A 25,314-nucleotide genomic window follows, 5' to 3' on the forward strand; every position below is an offset into this window, starting at 1 on the left:
GAATTGCTGAAGAGTTCTATGGATAGTTTGGGTAACATCCCTTTATTAGAGGTCTTTTACATATGTGTGCATTTCTTCCCAGTAGGTGGCCTGTTTTTCCATTCCCTTAATGTTGCTTTGGTAGAGCAGAAACTCTGACTTTTAATAAAGTCCAGCTTACCAATCATTTATTTCACAGATTGTACTTTAGTGTTGTACCTTAAAAAGTGATCATCATAATTAAGGTCACCTGTTTTCTCTTATGTTATATTTTTAAGAGCTTCATAGTTGTGCATTTTACATTGATGTTTGTGATCTATTTTGCATTGATTTTTATGACAAGTCACGAACTGCATCTACATTTTTTATTTTGCATGAGGGTGTCCAGCTCTTCCAGCACCATTTTTTGAAGAGTTAGTTTTCACCCCATTGCATTACCTCTGCTCCTTTTTCAAAAATCAGTTGACTGGTGGCCTAAGGGGGTCTGTTTCTGAGCTCTCTATTCTGTGCTGTTGATCTATTTGTCTGTTTTTTGCACCAATACCACACTGTCTTGGTTTCTGTAGCTTTATAGTAAGACTTGAAGTTGGGTTGCAAGTTCTCCAACTTCATTCCTCCCCTTCAATGTCATGTTGGACATTCTGGGTCTTTCACTTGTCCATATACACTTTCGAATCAGTTTGCCAATATCCATAAAATAACTCACTGAGATTTTGATGTGGATTGCACTAAATCTATAGGTCCAGTTGGAATCCACTGTTATTTTGACAATGTTGAGCCTTTCTGTCTGTGAACATGGAATATCTAATCATTTAGTTCTGCAATTTTATTCACCAGAATGTTGTAAGTTTTTCTCATATAGATTGTATAAATATATTGTTATACTGTATATCTAGATATTTCTTTTTAAGAGTACTAGTACAAATGTAATTGTGTCACTAATTTTTAATTCCATTTTTTTATTGCTGAAATACAGAAAAAATGATTGACTTTTGTATATTAACCTTGAATTCTCAAATTTGCTATGATCATATAATCACTTCTTGGTTCAAAGAGGTTTTTGTTTTTGTTTTTTTTCTCTCCTAATACTTTTGGATTATCTATGTAGATGATTGTGTCATCTGTAAACAAAGACAGTTTTGTTATTTTCCTTCTCAATCAATATATGCTTTGTGTCTTTCTCTTGGCCTACTACATTAGCTAAAATTTCCAGTATATTGTTCAAAAGTAGTAAGAGAATGTCTTTGCATTGTACCTGATCTTAGTAGGAAAGCTTTGAGTTTCTCACTGTTAAGTGTTATGATAATCGTAGGGTTTTTATAGATATTCTTTTATCAAGTTGAAAAACTTCCCCCTCTTATTTAACACTCTTTCTGAGAATTCCTCACCAATTCAAAATAACCTATGCACCCCAATGTTCATAGCAGTGTTACTAACAATAGCCAAGGGCTGGAAGCAACCTAAGCACCTATCAGTAAAGGAGTAGATCAAAAAACTGTGGTATATTTACACAATGGAATACTACACAGCATAAAGAAAGAAGGAGCTTCTGCCCTTTGCAACAGCATGGATGGAACTGTTGCAAAGTTGGATGGAGCATTATGCTAAGTGAAATAAGCCAGGCAGTGAAAGACAAATACCATATGATCTCACCTTCAACTGGAACCTAATCAACAAAACAAACAAGCAATTAAAATAGAACCAGAGACATGGAAATAAAAAACAAACTGACAGTGACCAGATGGGAGGGGGAAGGGGGATTATAGGAGAGATAAGGGAGAAGGTCATCAAGGAGCATGTATAGAGGAACCATGGACAAAGCCAAATGGGGGTAAGATGGATGGTAGGAGGTGGGGGTTGGTGGGGCAGGGGAGAGTGGTGGGGGCAAAATGGAGACAACTGTACTTGAACAACAAAAAATAAAACAGTTTTAAAAAGAAAATGTTCCCCACCTATTCTAGGGTACTGAGAGTTTTTATGATGAAAGGGTGTTTGAATTGTTTAAATGCCTTTTCTTGCATCTATTGATCTGGTCATGTGATTTTATTTTCTAGCCTATTGATATGATGAATTATGTTAGTTGATTTTTGAAAGTTGAAACAGTCTTAAATATCTGGGATAAACCCCTCTTGCTTGTGCTTAAAAATCCCTTTAATGAATTGTTAATTTGATTTTCTAATATCTTGTTGATGATTTTTGCATCTATGCTCATGAGAGATATTTTTCTGTAGTTTCCTTTTCTTATATTGTCTGTATCTCGCTTTTGTATTAGCATAATGGTCTCATAGGTGAGTTAGGAAATAACTATATCCTTTGTTTCTATCCTTTGAAAGCAATTGTAGAGAATTGGCATAGTATCACAGTATGAATGTATTTTATACTATTGAATTATATACACAAAAATTGTTAAGGTCATAAATTTTGTGTTATGTCAATTTTACTATAATTTAAAAAATATAATACATTTTAAAAAATATTAGATATTGGAAGGCAGTTACAGGGTGGAGGGTTTGAGCAAAATGGAAAAAGAACTATGGACATGGACATCAGTGTGGTGATTGCCGTGGGGGAGAGGGTAAAAGGGAGACAAATGGTAATGGAAATATACCATTTAAAAGAAATGTGTGAGAACTCTCCATTGTTTCTGAAAGTTGAAAGGATTGTAAAGTACATCTTAAGGTGCTCCTTTGCCCCTTGGGTATGTATAGGACCAAAACATTGAGATCTCTTTGAAAAAAGCATAAGAGAAATAATAAATTCCAAGACAAAGAAAAAGGAAAAGATAAATAAAAAACATTAGGTATTGGAATTAATTTTATTTATTTGGAATCTAAAACACATGTAAATAAGTCACAAGGTAGTAAATAATAGCATTTTTTCCTAACATAATCATATAAAAATGATGTCAAGAAATATTGCATATGTAAACAAATGTGTTAACTCTACTCAATTGTTTTAGTTGAACGTTAGATCATTTTGAATTCAACTTTCTAGCTGGTAATTGTTTGTATGTGACATTAACTGGCTTTAATTAACATCTGAATTACATATTATATACCCAACAATGAGATGTAAATTGGCTATCTTTTGAGGTAAAATGTTCTGTGTATAATTAACAACACTAAAATCAGCAGAAAGATTAAAATAATACATTGATTTTAAGAATTTAAGCTTTGAAAAATTATTATTTTTTTACTTATTAGTGAATAATTTAGAAGAGGATGAAATTATTTTAATTATTTTCTAGAGGAAAGATTTTATCTCATATTAGTTAAAAGTATGTAGATTTAGAAGACTGACTCACAGGCAATTAGAAAAAAGTCTTTATTTTACTAATATTTTATTTATAATTATGAGGAAATTGCTTTAAATTATATTATGTTATGCCAGTTTAATATGTTAGTGTATAAAATAGTAATGACAAAGGCATGTCTCAGTATCATAAGTACTTCATTCCTGATGTTTTTCTCATCAGATATAGGGTCCTCAATGGGAATCAAAACAGATTAACTAGTTGCTTTTGTACTCTGGATATTAATGAAAATTTAAGGGTTGTTGAAAGTGAAGCTGATATTTTAGAAATGAATGGGGAAAGGGCATGGTGTTTTTCTATATTGTAAACATAAATTAGTTTAAGCTTATTTCTCTTTTTGTGACTTCTAGGACACATGTAGCATTTTAAGTTAACTATTGGTATTTTCAATTAAATCACAAATTCAAATGCATTATTATTTTCATCATTATATTGTTGTAGTAGTAATAGTGATATGTTTATATATATATAAACACACACACATATATATATTTTTTGCCTACTAGGAAATTAAACTTTCTTAAAAACTATACTCTTGCTTTAAAACAAAAATAATACCTTTAAAGAGTGATTTAAAATTTATGCATGCATTTCTTTCTGAAGCAAGGGCACAGTTTTCAAGCTCATTAACAAAATGGTCCATGTGTGTTACCATCTTCCTGTGTTCGCCCCACCACTGCTAGATCCCAGCATCTCTGGACCTGTTACTCCTGAGACACTGGTTTCCAGGCCTCACCTGTATTTATCAATTAATAAATTTAAATATGTATTGTTCTTGACAAAACAAGAATAATTTTTAACTACTAAATTGAAATATAAATAAAGGGAAAGTCATTAAAATGAAAAGCTTCTGCACGGCTAAAGAAAACATCAGCAAAATGAAAAGGGAACCAATCGTATGGGAAAATACATTTGCCAGTGATACCTTGGACAAAATATATATAAAAAACACATGACTCCACACCAGGAAGATAAACAACCCAATTTAAAAATGGTAAAGGACAGGAACAGACACTTCTCCAAGGAGGACATACCAAGGACCCAGAGATATATGAAAAGATGCTCAGCATCACTAGCCATCAGAGAGATGCAAATTAAAACCACACTGAAGTACTACTTCATACCAGTCAGAATGGCCATCAAAAACAAATCAACAAACAAGTGCCGATGAAGTTGTAGAGAAAAGGGAACCCTAGTACACCTTTGGTGGGAATGCAACTGGTGCAGCCACTGTGGAAAACAGTATGGAATTTCCTCAAAAAACTAAAAATGGAACTACCTCTTGACCTGGCAGTTCCACTGCTTGGACTACACCCTAAGAATCCTGAAACACCAATTCAAAAGGACCTATGCACCCCGATGTTCATAGCAGCACAATTTATAATAGCTAAGTGCTAGAAGCAATCTAAGTGCCCATCAGCAAATGAATGGATCAAAAAACTATGGTACATTTATACCATGGAATACTAAACAGCAGAAAGAAAGAAACGAACTCCTACCCTTTGTGCCAGCATGGATGGAAGTGGAGAACATTATGCTAAGTGAAATAGTCAGGTGGTGAAAGACAAATACCAACCATATGATCTCACCTATAAGTGGAACCTAATCAACAAAACAAACAAGCAGACAAAATAGAACCAGAGACATTGAAGTAAAGGACAAACTGACAGTAACCAGAGGGGGAAGGAGGAGGGGGATAATGAGGGAAAGAAGGGAAAGGGTCACAAGGAACATGGATGAAGGACCCATGGACAAAGCCAAAGGGGGGAAGGATTGAGGATGAGAGGTAGGGGTGGGTGGAGAAGGGGAAAGTGGTGGTAGGAAAATGGAGACAACTGCACTTGAACAATAAAAAATTTAAAAAGAAATAAATTGAGATATAAACTTATGGCACAGACACACTGGAGAGGGCCAAAATATTGGTGTTCCCTGAATCCAGTCAGGATTCTTATTTCATAGGAGTAAACAGATATATTTTCAGGATCTAATTTACTACATGGCAAGAAAAATAGAAACTGTCATGTCTAGCCTACATATATTGTACAGATGTTATTTAAATAACATTTTCCATTGAAATGATAGAATATTCAAAACAGGAAACTATGTGGCTGAAGATAGGGCTAGTTTGGGAGACAGAAAAGACAGAGAATTAATTTATCTCTGGATAACAAAATATAATGAAGAGATTGAGTCTTAAAAAAGCTAAATAGGACTTTTCTGATCAAATATGCAAATATAATACAAAGAAAAACAAGTCTTTCAAAAATTCTGAATTCAATAGTGAATGTAAATCTTTCATTTAAACAGATTTCCAGTGGTAAACAAAGACAAGGGTGGACTTTGTTCTACGACAGTCAGCTACGATGGCTCTTCCCCAAATGACCTGTCCAGCTAAGGTTTGCAATGGTGTTGGCAAAGCCTTGGAGGAGTGCTCAGAGACCACACCTTACGAAATTAGGTTTTGGTTTTTGGCCTAAACTTACAGGATGGGGATGATGGAGTCCTACTTACTATCCAACTCTTTAGCGGCAGTGGTCACAGTCCAGGTTGGGTCAGCTCTGTCTATGGATGGATGACCAATCACCCTGACAAAGAAAGAATGGGAGTTGGAGAACTTCAGCACATCCATTAATAGTTTATCATTGTCTTTCCTGAAAACATAACAATTGTTTCTGCTTAAAAATATAAAAGGGAAACACTAACCATTACAGAATTGGAGCTCCCTCCCTGAAGTCAATAGACAATTACTTAATCAACTGTTAAAGAGAAATATTAACAATAACCTGTCATTGTTGTGCACATGAGTATTTGGGAAATCTAGAGCAACAAACTATCATTTAGGGAGAAAAATGGACCAAAAACAGGAAAAAAAAAAAACCCTGTCTTTTGGAGTGCTGGGAGTAAACTATATCTATAGAATTTTTATTTTTTTCTGTTTTTTGGCAAATGATAGAAATTTTTCTTAAATTTTTAATGGCTAAACCTAGTTGAAAAATAAAATGACATGAAGAAAATAAAAGAAACATATTTTGGGAATATGTTACTTAACTGATAGTTTAAAATAAGGGGAGTAAGAAAATATAAGCACAACAATGTAAATAATTTCATTCAAAATATAAGTGAGATAGAAAGCTGTATACATCCCTAGTGACCTAAAATGTGGACTAAACCCGAGAGAAAAACAAATGGAATACCAATTTAAGTCAAAATGTGGAATTATAAAGCATTATGCTAAGTGAAATAAGCCAGGTGGTGAAAGACAAATACCATATGATCTCACCTGTAAGTGGAACCTAATCAACAAAACAAACAATCAAAAATACAACCAGAGACATTGAAATAAAGAACAAACTGACAGTAAGCAGAGAGGAGGGAGGAGGGGGATAATAGGGGCTAATAGTGTAAGGGCCATCAAGGAACATGTATATAGGACACATGGACAAAACCAAAGGGGGTAGGTTCGAGGGTGGGAGGTGGAGATGGGGGACAGGGGGCATGGTGGGGTGAAAATGGAGACAAGTGTACTTGTACAACAATTAAAAAATACAGAGAGAACTGTGTTTCTTTCTTTCTTTTTTTAATACTTGCCCCTTTCCTTGTAATACAGTATGCTGTGCTTTGTTAAGGAAATGTCAGAATGTCAGATTACATTTTCTACATGTAGTACAGACTGAATTTCATCGTAATGGACTTCAAAATAATGCCCACATAATTTAACTGCATTGATACCCTTTTCCTCCCACCCTCCCTCATTTTCTTCTTTCCCTTCTCCCTTCCATTCTTCTTTCTATCATTATATAATATTTAACACCAACGAGGGCAAATATTATGTTAAAGGCTGTAAAAACACAGACAGGTTACCATGGCCAGTCTTTTTCATTTTTTCTAAGCATGAGCTTTCACAGACTTTCAAATCCAAGAGTCAGCTTCCACTAACACATTTTGGAAAGAGGGAGTTTTATTATGTGTTCTTTAGCTATCAGCCTCAAAATTTCTCTCCATCTTAGCTCCCAGCTTGTTCAGGGGGGAGTTCCCACATCGCTTCCCCACCTCAACTCTATGTACAACAGACCCTGTGCTGTATGTTTACCACTGAGTTATTCAGTCTAAAGTAATAACCCAGCACAATCCAAAGTGCACTTTGTGACTTCGAGTTCTTTCTCCAGACTGCTTGAGAAGATAAATCTACTTTGTGTTTGTTGGCAATAAGCAACACTTGCATCAAACCACAACTCCACGACACGCGCACAAACCCACTCATGCACACAAAACCCCTGAGGACAATGACAAATTAGATAGGAAACTCTAAATCTACAAGTGGGGAGAAGTTGTTATCTAACCACATCAAAATGGCACTGTTGCCAGGACCAGGGAGACTGTGACGTCAGCCATGCCTAGCAGCAGCTACTTATGCATCTACTTTCACATTCTGTCCTTTGTCCAGTGGTGGGCCGTTGGAAAGCCACACACACCTGGATGATTACTTCATCACTGGGGGCCAAGAGAAGATTTAAATGGAAGCTCATTTTTGTATTTCAGTCCAGCTGACTCAGATATACTAATATATATACATATATAATATTATATATATGCATGTATGCATATATTACATATTATATGTATATATAATATATGCATATATAATAATATATGTATAAATGATATATACACATATATATTACTACTAATTCATATATACTAATTATGCAGTGCTATGAAGACAAGGAGGTAAAAATGAATTCTTTCCCAAAATAAACTTTTCAGAGTTGACATGTAAACCTTGAAAGGAAGGTATACATTTAACTGCCACTAAAATGGGAAAAAAAGAGCATATAATAGGCAGGAAAATGAATCAAGACACAGAAATCTGAGAGAGCACCTTTGGGGATATGCAGGGGGTCTGCAGTGGCTTAAATACGAGTTCAGGGGATGGAGGCAGTGACAGTAGGAGAGTGGTGTCCCCTTATTCATGGTTCTGCTTTTGATGGTTTCAGTTACCTGTGCTCAACCACAGTCTGACAGTATTTTTTTAAAATTACAGATATTTTGAGATATACAAAGAGAGACCACATTCACATGACTTTAATAACAGCATGATGCTATAATTGTTCTATTTTATTATTACTTGTTATTATTAATCTCTTATTCTGCCTAATTTATATGCCAAACTTTATCATAGATATCAATATGTAAAGATAGTATATGTAAGATTCAGTACTATCTGTGTTTTCAGATATGTGATGGAAGTGTTAGAATTCCTCCCCTCCATGAACATGGGGGGACCAATATTCAAAGAGATGAAATTCTAAAGATAGAGTGTGACCTGTTCCAACTTAGGAGTTTTCTCTTTTAGTGATTAAAATTAGTATTGGTCAAAATAAATACATCATTATCTATAGCTTTGAAATAATTTCATCATACAGAGCTTGATATTTTTTCAAATGACTTGATGTAAACATATAACTATATTTTTCTTACACTTAAAAAATGACATTATTAACAACAGGATCAGATTTTTTTACTTCTTATTTCTTCATTTGTGTTTACTTTCTTTAAAATTCTACTTTCAAAAGAAATAGAAATAAATTACTGAGCTACAGTTGAATTCCATAACAGACTACCTCAAAGGGATTTCTCTTATTACACAAAATTGCTTTGGGTAAAATGGTGCAAAGGTCTCATTTATTTCAATGAGCTTTTGCTTATTAAAAATAATATGCATTTATAATATGAACTTTTGCCTTTTTAACATAGGGAAGCTTTTCAACTACAAAATTTTCAGAAATCCAAACATTTATTTGCAAATTACATTTGCTTCCCTTAAACTATCTTAGTTTCCTCTTTTACTTTAAAGTCAAATGGTACTATGAATGTTTTTATTAAATTTGCTACTACAATAAATTGTAGTGAAGATGGTTGATTAATTACCTCTACATTATTCCACAGTTTATTTGTTTTTCTCATAAAACAAATTGTCTTGACCAAGGTCAAAACAAGGGTGCATGAGCAGGACCAAAGAGAGAGTGCTACCTTGTTTGGAGGAAATATGAGGTTGTGTTATATAGAGAAAATGTAAAAACAGCAGTAGAACTGACTAAAAGCTGGTCTATAATTACATTGTACTGTCAATTCTAAACATTGTCAGTGATAAAAATACTAGCCCCCAAGTTTTTTTTTCCAAATTAATGTTTGCTTTGATTACTGAGTTTTAATTCAAATATATACATATAAATTTCACAAGGGGAAATTTTATAGAAGTACTTAAAGAAATAATCACTGAGAATTTCTAAAAATTAAAGAAATATAACCATCTTCAGGTTGTAAAGACCCATAAAATTCTAAACAGAAAAGACTGGAGCAAAGATAACAGATTCAAACACCATAATGAAATTTAAAAATCAAAGACAAAGAGAGTTTTATAACTGCCAAGAGAGGAAAACTTCAGAAAGAAATATCTAACTGAACAAAATTAAAATATATAATTGCATCAATAAATGCAAGAAGATATAAATGAATTTATTTTATATGGAATGAATTATAAATTTTATATAGAGACAATAGCATTTAATGTAGAGTTAAAATATTTTTTATATTATATTGGTTATGCTGTCACAGTTGTCCCAATTTTTCCCTCTTTTCCCACTCCACACTGGGTGGAGTGGGAAAAGAGCATCCAGCCAGTGGAGCTCCTCCTGGCCACTGTGGATGAGAAATAAGTAGCCCGGGCCACATTCTTGCTGTTCCAGTGGGAGAGATGGTGGTGATTCTCTCTAGTGGGGAATGCCCCAAGCCCTTCTCCCAAATGTCTTTTATCGGGAGTAGTATGTGTAGGGGTATACAGCATATATATGCAAAGCTCATCAATCAATGTTAAAGGGCTATAGTCATACAAAAACAGGTGTTATCTATAGATGACAATTGAAGAAACACAGAGGTTTGCCATAGGTCATGGTCTGTTAGTCATGCTGATGCCAGATGGTCTTTAAGACGTGTTTCATGGGATAAGGAGTTTACCCCTTAGGCCTTGAACTTAAACATCTGATTTATATCAACAGAGCCATACAAAGCACAGCAGAGCAGGCTTCAAAGGATACAATTTATTTATCAGTCCTGATTCCCATGGGAACCCTCAGTGTTAGAGTCTGGTCATGTCTGCTATCTGCTTTACCTGGTTTTCCTGGGTGACTTACTAGCCCCTTTCAGAGCCTGCTCTCATGGGGCTGCAATCTCCGAAACAACACAGAGCAGCCCCCAACAACCCAGCACACTCCTCTCCCTCAAGCAATCCCCTCACCATTGTTCATGTCTATGGGCCATGTGTATATGTTCTTTGGCTACTCCACTTCCTATAGTATACTTTACATCCCCATAGCTACTCTGTAACTCCCTATTTTTACTTATCAATCCCCTCACCTTTTCACCTATTCCCCCACATCCCCCTTTATTTTGGCAAGCATCAAAGCACTCTCCATATGCATGATTTTTCTGTTCTTCTTTGCTTAGTTTGTTTTTTAGATTCAAGCGTTGATAGATCAGTATTTATTGCCATTTTATTGTTCATAGTTTTGATCTTCTTTTTCCTCAATAAGTTCCCTTAACATTTCATATAATAATGGTTTGGTGATGATGAACTACTTTAGTTTTTTTTTTCTTATTTGGGATGTTCTTTATTTGACCTTCAATTCTAAATGATAGCTTTACTGGGTAAAGCAATCTTGGCTGTAGGTACCTGCTTTGCATGACTTTGGTTATTTCTTACCAATCCCTTCTAGCCTGAAGTTTCTTTTGAGAAATCAGCTGACAGTCTTATGGGAACTCACCTGTTGGTAACTAACTGCTTTTCACTTGATGCCTTTAAGATTCTCTCTTTATCTTTAATCTTTGATATTTTAATTATGTGTCTTAGAGTGGGCCTCTTTGCTTCTATCTTGTTTGGGACTCTTTGCTTCCTAGACTTGCATGTCTATTTCCTTCAACAAATGAGGGAAGTTTCTTTCATTATTTTTTCAAATATATTTCCAATTTCTTGCTCTTACTCTTCTCTTTATATTTTTAACTCTCTTTCCAGACATTAACTTTTCTTTTAAAGACCAAGTGAATGATTGAGTACAGAAAAGATAGCATTAAAGAGGTAAGATTTATCAAATACATTATCAATAAATTAGAAATAAAAGTGATAATCCATAGAAATGAAAATATACTACTTACATTTATGAGATAAATATTGTTATCTTTTCCATTTCACTGTTTCTCAATTTGGAACTGAAATTACAGATTACATCACTATAGGTTAGAATGAAAGAGGATAATGAAGAATAAACTGTCATTTGGCATTTTACAAAGATACACATTTGAAAATATGATATAGATACTGTTCAGTGTTAGATTTCAATGAGAAAACTAAGCATAAAGGCACATTAAAATATTAAAGAAAAAACATAGAAAATATAGAATTATAAATTTTAAAACAATAGGGAAAGGTGACTTTCCACTGGAAATTAAGAAAGGAAATTTTCAAGGGAAAAGGAGGAATTAAAAATAGTTGTAATTTAGGAGATATGTATCTTGACATAAAATTGCAATCATTTAAAATGGACTAAACCACAGATCAGCAAATCATCCCTGTAAAAATTCAGCAGTATACAAGGTCTGTCCATAGTCTCCAGCCATGTAATATGAAAAATAGACATTTATTAGAGAAGATGCAAAATACAAGGAGCATTGAACATAGGATAAGAAGCCTCAGTCCCCTTCAACGTAAGCACCTCGGGACCTCACACCATTCTCCCAGTCACCATCAGCCACCCCATCTCCTAAATCTCATCAATGGTTTGAAATTTCTTCCATTTCAAAGGTGATTTTAGTTTTGGGGAAAGCCAGATGTCTCAGGGTGACAAATCTGGGCTACAGGCAGGCTGAGTCATCTGGGTGATTTGACATTTTGCCAAAAAACTCTGTATGAGATGTGATGCATGAGTTGGGCATGTTGTTGGGATGAAGCTGCCAATCACCAGTTGCCCATAGCTGCAGCCTTCTGGATCATTGGAATGTTTTCCATGGATGAATGTTCAGGTTTAATACAAAATTTGATGCACATTCATTGTCCTATTTATTTATTTATTTATTTATTTATTTATTGTTGTTGTTCAAGTAGTTGTCTCCATTTTCATCCCACCACTCCCATTCACCCCACCCATCCCCACTTCCCACCCTTGAACTTACCCCTTTTGGCTTTGTCCATGTGTCCTTTACACATGTTCCTTGATCGCTCAGTCATTTTGTATGAGATGGCCACATAGTACACATGCTCACTGAGTGGAGTCTACCATCCCCACTGACTGGCAATATGAAGTAGGCATTGTTTGTGCATGCACATTCCAGTCCACTCTCTTTGGCTGTCATGTTACATCAATTTTTCACAGACTGTTCTCATTATATTAACAATGGCTGGACTTTTCCTGGACAGACCTTGTATTTTCTACAAGGTATATTTAAGAAATGGCAATGCAGAAATATTGAAAATAAAAGGAACAGAAAGTTATATGATGCATATACAAACCAACATGTGCTAGACTAGCAAATATAACATCATATAAAATAGATTTTATAGAAATAATGAAATAAAAATCAAAATTGCCTACCACTGATGGCACAATATATCAATTCTTATAACAGTGACATTATATGGCCTTAATCTAGCCTTGAAATCAACAAAGTGATGAAAAGAAGAAATAGATAAATCAGCAACTGAAGTCATAAATTTTAATATACCTTTCTTGAAAATCAATAGAGCAAATTTACAGAAAATGAACAAAAGTGTGAGCTGTGATTAATATAATTAATAAACTTGATATATTACATACAACTTTATATGCCACAAAAGACACTATCTTTTCAAGCATACATGTATAGTTTGTCAAAAAAAATCACATCATATCCTAGCTCCTAAAAGAAACATCAGTAAGTTTTGAAGAATCAATTTTTTAAAGGCTATGTTCTAAATTATTTCTATATGCATTTCCTTTTAAATGTGGCATTTAGAATGTCATTGATTAAATAACTGAAAGTGAATTTAAACACTCTGCTGCCACTGTAGAAATGACTGAGGGTGTCTGCCACCCCATGGGTTGCAAAACAAAGCATTTCCTTAGACGCTGCTCCTTCCTCTATTCTTGAAATACAATAAGAAAAAAACCCTGTAATTGTATCTAGCTGAAAATTTATATATTAGCCATCGTTTACAAACTGCGTAAGAAAAAAATTATTTACAGATGCATATAATTAGATTGTATTTTCTGCATAAACTCATTTATTTATTAAATGCTTTATGAGCACACAAAGCTTTCTTTTCATTCATAATTGATTAAATCTGTTAGTTAGAGACAGATTATTTCTGAAGTTATTACTGGCATTTTATAAAGCTCCAAAACAGCTTTCACATATCTTTTTATTAAAGAATCTATACTTTATGCAATATCAATCTTTAAAAGGCAACAGTTAACATTCCAGTGTTATTATTTCTTGTTTACTTGTTTGAAGACTCTGTGTTCTATATGAAAATGAATAGGGTCACAAAGCATATCTATTCCTTACTTCTCACCCCCCTCCTTCAATATCTAACATGCTGTGCAATGAAAATCTGCTTCTGTACACAGAATATGGAGTTCTTTTGTGAATAGTGTTTCTGTTCTGTGTAGTAGTGGTGATAGAAACATTTGGTTTGTAGCCAAAAGATACTATTTTTGGGTTAGTAGAATTTTCCAGCTGTTGTTGGGGAAAGCATGTTACACTTCCCCACTCATTACACTGACATATTCATCTATACATTTATATTTTGCTGCTTTTTCAAATCAGTGATGCAGCTGCCACAATACGCCTCCTCCTTCAGCAGGTGGTAAATTATTCTCTACATAAAATGACATCATTCCTTATTTTGCAGAAAACATGCCCTGTGTGCTGAGGAAAGGGCAGAACCATTATGGCAAACAAAATTTAGATAAATTTACCACATTATATTTATTAAAACCCCATCCTATATTTTTAAGATTTAACAACTAAAGGCAATAAAATCAACTGATTAACTACATTTGAAGTAGAATCAGTAAAATACTCTGCCTTCTTTGGTATCAATACTAGGGTAAACATAACTTGTTTGTATGGCCTTATGTCTTTCTTATTTTTCCCCAAAAGGAAAGAAAATCATTTGTATTATACTTAACATAATTTCCCAGATTATGAGGTTACATTTAACTGATAATTTTGTGCATTGTTTTACTAAGCAAAACAATAATAAAAATTTCCTTTAGAGTTCCATTGACCCAAAATGTTTTCCTCTCGAAAAAAATTAAAAAAAAAATAAAATAAATGGGTTTGGCAGTCGTTCAATTCTGAAACAAATGAGAATGATTTTGTTTGTTTAAACCAAGATAGAGTAGGAAGTGATATCAGAATGCCAGAATCAACTGGTCTATCCAGTTAATGAATATAGAGAAGTGAGTCTATAAATAAGCATGTAACATCATAATATGTACCATAAATTAATGATTGCTTTAGTAGATATTTTACATTACCTGACAAGGATGAATCATCATATTTATACATCATACTGAATATATTTTATACACAGATACCTACCAATATAATCATGTTTATATTTATATACTTATCAATTATTTTATAAATATGTTCATCTCTTGATTATCTTTAAGTGTCTTTAAAAGCATAGAAAAAAGAGATCAATAGTTGTAGCTTGTAATTTCAGAGTGAATACCTCATAATATGTATTATATAGGTTTTAGAAGGAGCTGTACTTTTAACACATAGATTGATGATTGCCTATATGTATTACTTCATTTACAAGAAAAGTATATCTGTGTTAGGAATAAAAGTAATTTGTCAGAAGCAAAGAGATCAGTTCAAAATCATACTATATTAAGAGAAATCAAGTGTCCCTAATGATAAACAGCATTGAAAATGATTGGCAAGCCTACTAAAGCTAAGAAATATTGTATGTTCAAGGTCCACAGATTACCAGATGATGTTGAATTGTTGCCGGAAAACTGTTGACTTATTTATTATATCCTTTCTGGAAGATAATATAAGATGTTATGATAAAACATTTCCAATATCCAATAGTTTTCTGTTCTACACGACGGGTCCAAGAAAAGGAGAGATATTGGAAGGCAGTTATCTAGCGTAAGGAAAACCTGTCTCTAATCTGTCCATCAAAAAGTGGTCCCAGTGAATCTCTGTTGAACAGATCTGTTGAGAATGTTGAGAATGAAGAAGGTTATGTACCACATTTTAAAAGAGTTAAAAGTAGCACCACTCTCTGCTAAGCCAATAATTAGCATGAGAAGCCAGTGTTGGTGATGAAATTTCTTTAAAATTTCAAGAAATCAAATGTTAATGTATTAAAAATATTTTATTGTCTACTAGAAAATTTAAAACATCCACATAAACAACAATAAGAAAACAAGACTCTTCCATGTTTCTACCAACCAGATATAACTCATGATCACAATAGTGTATATCTTCATTTAGATGTAGGTAGTTGCAATCTCCAATTATGAAAGTTCTAACATCAAATGGCTTTATTTTTTCCTAATTATTGCAATAAATATGTAAATTAAACCAGCCCTCACCCTCACCCCTTGTTACACATAACTTACATCCTTCTTTCTTTCAAGGGGATAGCACCTTCGTAACTGGCATCTTGCTCTAGACTATATACTTGTCAAATAACTTTAGTTATTAGAGTATTATATTAGGAAATTACTATTTAAACACTTTATCAGTCCAAAGCTTTCATCCCTACTTTCTTAGAGTAGAAGTAAAAGGTCACAATCTTACACTAAAATGCTTTTTTTAAAAAAAACTTTTTAAAAAATTGTTGTTCAAGAACAGTTGTCTCCATTTTACCCCACCACTTCCCCCCATCCCAGCCATCCCCACTTCCCAGCCTTGACCCTACCCCACTTTGGTTTAGTCCATGTGTCCTTTATAGATGTTCCTGAAAACCCTTCCCTCTTTTTCCCCATTATTCCCTCCCACCTCCCCTCTGGTTACTGTCAGTTTGTTTTTAATCTCAATGTCTCTGGTTATATTTTGCTTGCTTGTTTGTTTTGTTGATTAGTTTCCACTTATAGGTGAGATTATATGGTATATATTCTTTTTTTATTGTTGTTCTATTAGAATTGTCCCAATTTTCCCCCATAGCACTCTCCTGCCCCACCCACCCCTCACTCCCACAGTCAATCCCCACCCTGTTGTCCCTGTTCATGGGGCAGTTATACGTGTTCTTTAACAGTCCCTTCCCCATGAATCCTTTGATATTCTTAAGTCATTCAGGACTCAGATTACTTTGCTTCTGTGAGTTGTATTTCTAAATTTACATATGAAAACTGAGAGATTTAAAAATATTTGTTATGTATAAAACAAAAATTAAAAATTCATTATATGAAAACATAATATATGGTTTGAAATTTACTATAATTTTGTGAGCAGTGTTATGGTATCAATGTAATCCTTCCAGAAACACATCAATGTCTTCCTCAGTTGCAGCAATAACCTGGGCAAATGTCGTCTTTAGGTAGTATGCCATAAAAGTTGCTAAAATTCCTTGATCCACTCGTTGGACCAAAAGTGTAGTGGTTGGAGAGAGACACACCACTTGTGACGGTCACCAATAAAAGGAGATTGTCCAGAAACACTATCAACAATAATCAGAATGTTGAAAGGTATGTTATTCTCCAAATAGTCCTTGTCCAATTTGTTGGCGGACTAATTCAGGAGGATGTCTTGGAGGAGTAGCTGGGTCAGCCACGCCCTGTTACTGCTAGAGGAAGACCCCGGCAGTGTGTGCTTATTGATGTGCCGGAAGTTCCCGGGGTTCTCACTGTGCCAGGTCACAAAGGGTCTCAATTTATAGCCTGGGGGGTTATAGTAACATAACCCTCAGGGGCAAGACCGTTATCCCATTCCTAAAAGACATGAAATTTAGCATTGATTTGGCCTCCTTATGAATCATTACCAAGTATTATTTACTGTACATAATTCCCTGAGCCGTACTGTGATAAGACTGACAGTGAAATAGGTTTGTTTACACCAGCATCACCACGAAAACATGAGTAATGTGCTCTGCTACGATTTTATGACAGCAGCAGTGCCACTAAGCAGCAGAAAATTCTCAGCTTCATTATAATCTTATTGAACCACCATTGTACATGTGTTCTGTCATTGACTGAAACATTGTTATACAGCACAGGCTATAAAATCAGGTGTACACACACTGCTTTATTAGTATACATACATGTGCATATAGAATGCCAAAGAATATTTCCTTATTAGGCTACTGTCTTCACGAGCTGGTTCCTCAAATATTTCAATCTGTGATAAAATCACAGTAATTTACAGCCAGAAATGAAAATTAATGTCACCTTGATCAATAATATCATTTTATAAACAAGAGAGATAATTACAGAGGACATGAATTTGAAATTTACTGGCTGTCAAAATAAAATAAAAATGTGGACATATATCTCCCAAGCCTAATTTATCTTTAATGTTGTGGTATTCAAATACCATTGAGTTAAAGAGCTTTAAGTAGAATTTATTATGGAGTTTTAAAATAAATGTTTTAAAATTTACAGAATTATTATCAAAATAGCACAGAGTTCTGTATATTCCGCACCCAGTTTCCCCTATTATTAACAACTTACATTAATATGGTACATTTTTCACAGTTAATGAAACACATTATACATTTTTATTAACTAAAGTCCATACTTTATTTAAATTTCTCCAGTTTCCCTCAATGTCCTTCCTCTGTCCCCAGATCTGATTCAGGATACCACTGAAGTTATATTAAGTTATCCTAAGTGTTTAGACTACTCTAGCTTGTGACAGTTTCTCAGGCTTTCCTGTTTTTGATGACCTTGGCAGTTTTCAGGGGTACTGCTTAGGTATTTGGGGGACTGTCCCTCAGTAAAGGCTTGTCAGAAGTTTCTATCATGGTTAGAATAGGGCAATGAGGTTGGGGGGAAATGACAGTGTTTTCTTTGGCCTTAATGAAGTAATTAATTAGAGTTCATTGCTTACAGCCTAGTTCCTACAAGATGGCCTATCAGGGAGAATAACCTTTAGCAAAGGTGATCAGGAATTTCAAAGTTTACAAGTGCTCAATGACCTTCCACTATCAGGAAGTTCCTATACCTGGATTGGACTAGTTCATATCAGGCTATTCAATTCTACGTACATGGAAGAACAATTATTAAAAATGTTAACTCAAACCTAACACAGATATAAGGTAGCTTTACAGATCAGGTGAACATTCATACCACTTTGAGAAGAAACTCCCAATGCCTGCCTGTGGTTTCATTGCATTGGTTAACAGCCCCTTCTCTTACTCTTGAAAGTTTTGAACATTATATGATAAATCATTTGGTCACAGATTTATTTACTATTGTTGCTGTTGTAACAAACTACTGCAACCTTGGTGGTTTGAAACTCTGTACGTTTATTATTATTCAGTTCTGGAGGTTGAAGTCTAAATTAGGTTAATTGAGCTAAAAACATGATCTATTCAGGCTGAGTTCTTTCCGTAAGCTCTCAGGGAAATCCCATTTCCTCCCCTTTTCAGCTTCTCTTACCTTCTCCAGCAATAACGTTTGTTTGACTCCTGCTCTGTCATTAGATTTTCTTGTTTGACTGTGACCCTCTCACACTTTTTTTATAGGGACCTTTGTGAATACATTGGGCCCACCTGGATAATCCAGGGTAGCCCTTCAATTACAAGACACTTAATTGCATCCTCAAAGTCTCTTTTGCCATGTAAGGTCATGTGTTTCAGGTTTCAGAGATTAGTGTATGGACATCGTATTCTGCATATTATACACCCCAGTAATAAAGAATAAGTGATTTTTAAAAAATTCTCCTTACACTGTGAAGAGCAAAGGTGGTGAGTGCAAGACTTAATTCTAAGAATGCATTTAAAATAAACCCTTCACCTCTCCATGTATTTCTACCATTCATCTGCTTTTAAGGTGTAGGAAAAGAAATTACAGAAATTTATGAAATCCTAATAAAGGAAGTAACATATAGTCCCAAAGTTTGGTGCCTTCAGCAAGGCACTGCTTGGTGACAGCTTGGTGGATTTATGTGGAATGGCTAAATTGCACAGTATAGGAGTCACCTGCAGATGTAGCAGTGTAGGCAGTGAGTAGTGACAAAAAGGGTAATAAAAAGGGCTCCTTTCTAAGCATAGAAGACTTAAACCAGTAGCCAATTTCCAGCAGACCACCAAGAATATTTCCAAAATGTGCAAACAAAATTTCCATGTACATTAAAAAAACCCTGAATCCTTCCCAGTTACATCACTCCTATGAGTGAAGCCTGTTTTAATCTGTGGTGGATTAAAAATGGCCACAAATACTTTGACACTTTTTTCTAATGAGATAAGGTTTGCATTTAACTTGAATCTGGACCACAATCTGACTGCTTTGAATAATATAGTACAATGAAAATAATGCTATCCCAGTGTTTGCCCTAGATTTCAAGGCAGTGATAAGCTTCCTTCTGATTGATGTGTTGAACTACTATGTAAAGGTCTCACTGACCTGAGTCCCCCATGTTGAGAGAATGTCCAAATTAGAGTTAAGACCATGGAATGTGTGGGGTGGGGGTAGAGGGAAAGAGAGACAGACACCTGATTAGGCCTCAGCTCTTCTTGTTATTATCAGCCATTCAAGCCACCAAGCCAACCTAGCTGGAGAAACAACATTTGCAGAGTATAGTTAACCATCTGTCTTGAGTCCTCCTCAAATTCTTGACTCCAAAAACTAAGAATAAGACAATGATTGCTGTTTTATGATGCTAAATTTTGGTGTGGTATGCTATATGGTAATAGTTAATCAATACACACACACACAGTGCCTGCTTTTATTTTCAGCAACTTGGGACAATTTTCCTATTAACTATTTTCTGTCCACCTTTCAGATTAATTTTGCTCAATTTTAGTGTTCATGCAGTTGCCTCACAAGTTGTCTCCACTGCTTGGCTTATCAATTTCAACTGATACTTTGTCTGAAATATCTTCTTAATTAATGATTCTAGATTTTACCCAGACTTTAAAAGTGTGTTTTATTCTACAATTCTTTCTATACATGAAAAGCTGACTTTCCTACATGTAAACTGATTACTAAATCCCAGGTCTAACTGGGGAAGTATGGGAAACCACCAATACATGTGAAATAGAACATTTTAATTTTATATTATGGCAAGTTGTCCTAAGGAGCCATTTAATAAAACTTAATCCATTATATTTTTTAACATTTGCTTTAAAGATTATAGTACACAGTTTATTGAAATTTAAACAAAATACTGTTTGAATTTCTATTATTTTTGAGGTATTAGAGAACACAGGAATAGCCAGGGTCTAGCCACTTTTCTAATTACTCAATGAACAAAAAAGACAAAGGCATTGCTCTGATCAAACATAAATTATGCTGGTGAGAAACAGAATATATACATTAAAACTGAACAAATAAAAATACCATGTCAGGCTGTGTTACCCTTTATGGTAGCCATTGGCCACATGTGATTATTTAAACTTCAACTGTATTTCTTAATAGTTAAAAATAAATGAAGTTAAAAAAATCAGTTCCCCAAGCACACCAGCTGCTCTCCAAATGCTCAGTAGAGTTAAATGGCCAGTGCCCATCACACAGCATAGTGCAGAATAGAGAACCTTTCCATTTTTACAGAAAGTTATATCTGCTGGGATAGCAAATTAAAGCAAAGTACGGATAGATGTTCAGAACTATTTGAAAATTAAGGAAAGCAAAAAAATTCCTTAGTGTATTTTACAGAACATTGTATAAATCTCTTTATTAAGGGCTTTACCGAGTCCAGAATTGTTGGGAACCGCCATGCCTGGTTTCAGAAGCTGTAACCCCCCATGGTTAAGGCTGAGTCAGACACCTTGGGACCCTAAGCCACTAAGGAGACAAAGCTTATCTCCCTGGCGGGGCACCGACCCTGCCCACTTTACTTTACACTGCTTGGCCTTGAGCCTCTCCAGTTAGCCAATGATGGGTAAGATTCCTCAAGGGAAGGATGACTTAAAACAGGCATGTTCACAAAGAGGCCCACAGGGAAGGACTTGGGGAGCTATGGAAAAAGGGGGTGATGGACCCTCGCCCCTTGGCTTTGACATGGCCTGAGTCCTCATTCTGTCTTCAAGAAGTCTCCTAATCTCTTGGCTGCCTTACTTCCCCTGCCTGACTTAAGCCTGAAACAATGACAGAGAGCAGTGCAGCCCTGTGCTGGAAAGGGTGGATTCCCCAGGGCGATCAGGCCTAAGAAAGGATGCATAAAATCCTGTGAAACCTGCTTTGCTAATACCCTCAGTTTAAATGATAAGGGTCCAAGCCTGAAATGAGTTTGTTTCCCATAATGTTATAGCCCTTTAGCTAACTGACCCTGACTTGCAATAAGCCCTCAGAGTTCTTTGTTTGTTATGTGTTGTTTGATCCTTACTGCCTGACAATGATGAGCTTTACCTGTATTCCTGTGCAAATTGAACACTATAAAAGCCCATTGAGGAAAAGGCTCTTGGCTCTTCTCCTTTGAGAGATCGGCCACCTTTCCTCCCCAAGCAGATCATGTCTTGTAGACTTATTCTCATCTGTGGCAGCCGGGGAGGCCCTGCGGGCGGAGCCCCCCCACACAGAATATTCAGGGTCTGATTAATCTATCCTACAGTTAAAAGAAAGAGGGGAATTTGTTTCAGCATTCATTAGTGACACAGTTTACAATTTTGTTAGTTTTCTTTTTAAAATTCCTCTACAATAAAGAAAAAGCAGCATTTTAATGATGGTTTTCCTTATTTCTGTGGTATAAATTATATGAAATGTTTGCACATGCTATAAAAGAAAAATCATATTTTGCATGTTTATGACTGATTATTAAAAAATGAGAATGTTATACTAACAAGTAACATAATATTGAAACTTAAATCTTACCAATAATTTATCTGAAGTTAAATTTCTAGGGAAAAACATAATTTATAAAGTACTTCAAGGATCTAGAATTTTAATTTAGACAGATATTGTTCAACAAGATAAATCAAACTTATATCTCCATATAATCTGAATTAAATTGCTTTTTAGGTATCATTTTCTGTCTTTGGTTCATCAGGAAGATCTATACCTGCACTTAATTTTTTGTGAAATCACTGTAACTTGCATAAAATATTTCTAAATTATGATCATGTTATATTACCACTTCAATATATTTCAAGTAAAATGTTAATGAAATCAAAAGTCTTACCACTGTGCTACTGAATGAAAAAATTTAAACATAAAATGCTACATTCAAGATAAGAAAGAACAAAACATATCATTCATAAAATTCAGGAACTATTAAAGATAGAAACTCATACAAAAATCAGAATAAAAATAAATTTATCTAAATAAAAATAGTTACAAAAACTCTTAGTAAATTATTTATTTGATGTAAAATCAGAAATAATACAGTAATAAACATCTAGTTTTAAAACAGTGATTCCACCTATTATGAGGGGTGTCAGCTTATATTTGCACAAAGAAAAAAAACTGCAATCATTAGGAGGAAAGAACTTCAGTATTTACAAATAACATGATTGTCTTGACAGAAAAATAACACAAAAAGTCACCTAGATTTCTATGCAATAGCAAATGTAGTTTTGACAGAATCAATATGAGATAATTATGAGTAAAGGTAAAAAATTTCATGCAAGTTTTATGAAAAATGTTTTTAAAGGTATTGAAAGATATTAAGAAAGTTCTGAGTAGGTAAAAGAAAAAATGCTCAAGGATAGAAATTCACTTTATAAAGATTTTATTCTCTTCAAATTAATCTACAGATTCAACAGAATTCCAAATAAAGTACCAAATAAAAATATACAAGTGGAGAAGCAGATTATAAAATGAAGGAGAAAAGAACCAAGAAGAGTTAAGACATAAAGAAGAAGAATGGCAAGACTGGGGTCGGGGGGGGCAATTCCTATAAGGAGACAGATTACAAAATCATAATTTAGAGGATCTGTTTTGGTTCAGGAAAAGATAAATAGAGGAATAGAAAAGAATCGAGAGCCCTGCCTAGTGTGGCTTAGTGGACTGAGGGCCAGCCCGTGAAACAAAGGGTCACTGGTTTGATTCCCAGTCAAGGCACATGCCTGGGTTGCAGGCCAGATTCCCAGTAGGGGGCACATAGAAGCAGTCACACATTAATGTTTTTCTCCCTGTCTTTCTCCTTCCCTTTCCCTATCTCTAAAAATAAATACGTAAAATCTTAAAAAAAGAGAAAAGAATGGAGAGGTAATAAGCAGACCCATCCATATAGAGAACTGATTGATCATCAATGTGGTATTGTTTATTAGTCAGAATATTTGAACATCTCAACAAATGGTGGTGTGAATTTTAGTAATTCATATTTTCAGAAAAGGAAAATTTATACACATAACACCTAAAATCAAGCCTAGAGAAATGCAAGAATACAATATCTATGTTTTCTCAGACAGGAATTTCTCAAAAGAAACACAAAAATATGTCTTAAGGAAGTTTAATGAACGTATCAACTGCAATATAATTAAGACATTTATCAAAAGAACAATATCGTAGAAGATAAGTCACACTCTAGCAGAAGACATTTGCACTATACAGCATAGAAACGTGTTTCCTGAACTATATAAATATTCTTTATAAACCAAATGAAAAACACCCAACCACATATTAAAAAATGAACATATTGAAACGGAAACATCTGTGGATAGATCTCATTTTATTTTTTCACAGAAAAATGCAAATTAAACTGATAATGAGCTATATTAAAGAACTAGGTGGACAAAAATTAAAATAGACTGATGGTACCAAATGCCATGGATACAAAATAGCAGGAAATCAAACAAAGTGGGTTTTTAAGTGATTTTGAAAAACCAGTTGACAATATCTAATAAAATCCATGTATATTATAAGGTAAAATAATTGTATCCTTAGGTGTGTACTATAAATAAAACATTTCATGTGTAATACAAAATATATCTGTCTTCTATCTCCCTAAAGCACCTTTTGTAACCATTAAAAACTGATAATCTGAAAATCTATCAACAATATAATGAACAGTTATATTTTTATATACATTTATTCATACAATGGAATATAAAATAGGTGAATTTCAACAAAGACTGAAAAAACATATCTAGGAGAGTATGCATAGTATAATTTATGTAATTTAAAGAAAAAATGAGTAATATATTATTTAGGGTAAAACAGGTGATAAACTATGTTTTTAGTAGAAAATAATAACATTTACTTAAATTACAATTTGTCTTTGCTTGCTCACTAACTAGCACAAATCTGTTTAATACAAGATAACTATAAAAGCAATATGTTATATTTTTTTAAAAAATTATTTCCCATCCCTTGTTAATTTAGTCTAAACATGAAGAGAGGACAGGCTCTCTCCTAGTTTTTATTTGAGAAACCTGAGATTTATGGAGCAGTTTGCTATTGGAAGGAGATAAAGGTAGATTAGTGGCTTTTGTATTGGGGGTTTTGAAGTTGAGATGATAGTAGAGATTTCCACAAGATCAGAAGGAAAGAGTGGTTTAGCGTTTAGCAGTAACTGTGTTCTACAGCATACCTCTGCCAGAAGCCCGGAATTGGAGTCAGGATTTCAAAGGAGAATGATTGTAATGTCAAATAGGAAAAACCTTGGTCCCCAAGGCCCCCAGTCTGTGATAAGAATACAAAGTCTCAGCTTTTCCTGCCTGCATGGTGCCATTGGGTTAGGATAATATGTGCACAAGGTCTGTCCAGAAGGTATCCAGCTACAAAATATGAAAATAGAGACATTTGTTGAAGAAGACAAAAGAAACATTATTCACAGGACAGTGATGCCTCAGTCCCCGTCAATGTTATGAACTTCTCGAGTAAATCTGGTTCATTGGTAGCCGTTTGAATCAAGTCATCAGCAACTGCAGC

This window comes from Desmodus rotundus, chromosome 11 (assembly GCF_022682495.2).
Source record: "Desmodus rotundus isolate HL8 chromosome 11, HLdesRot8A.1, whole genome shotgun sequence".
In the NCBI taxonomy this organism is placed as follows: Eukaryota; Metazoa; Chordata; class Mammalia; order Chiroptera; family Phyllostomidae; genus Desmodus; species Desmodus rotundus.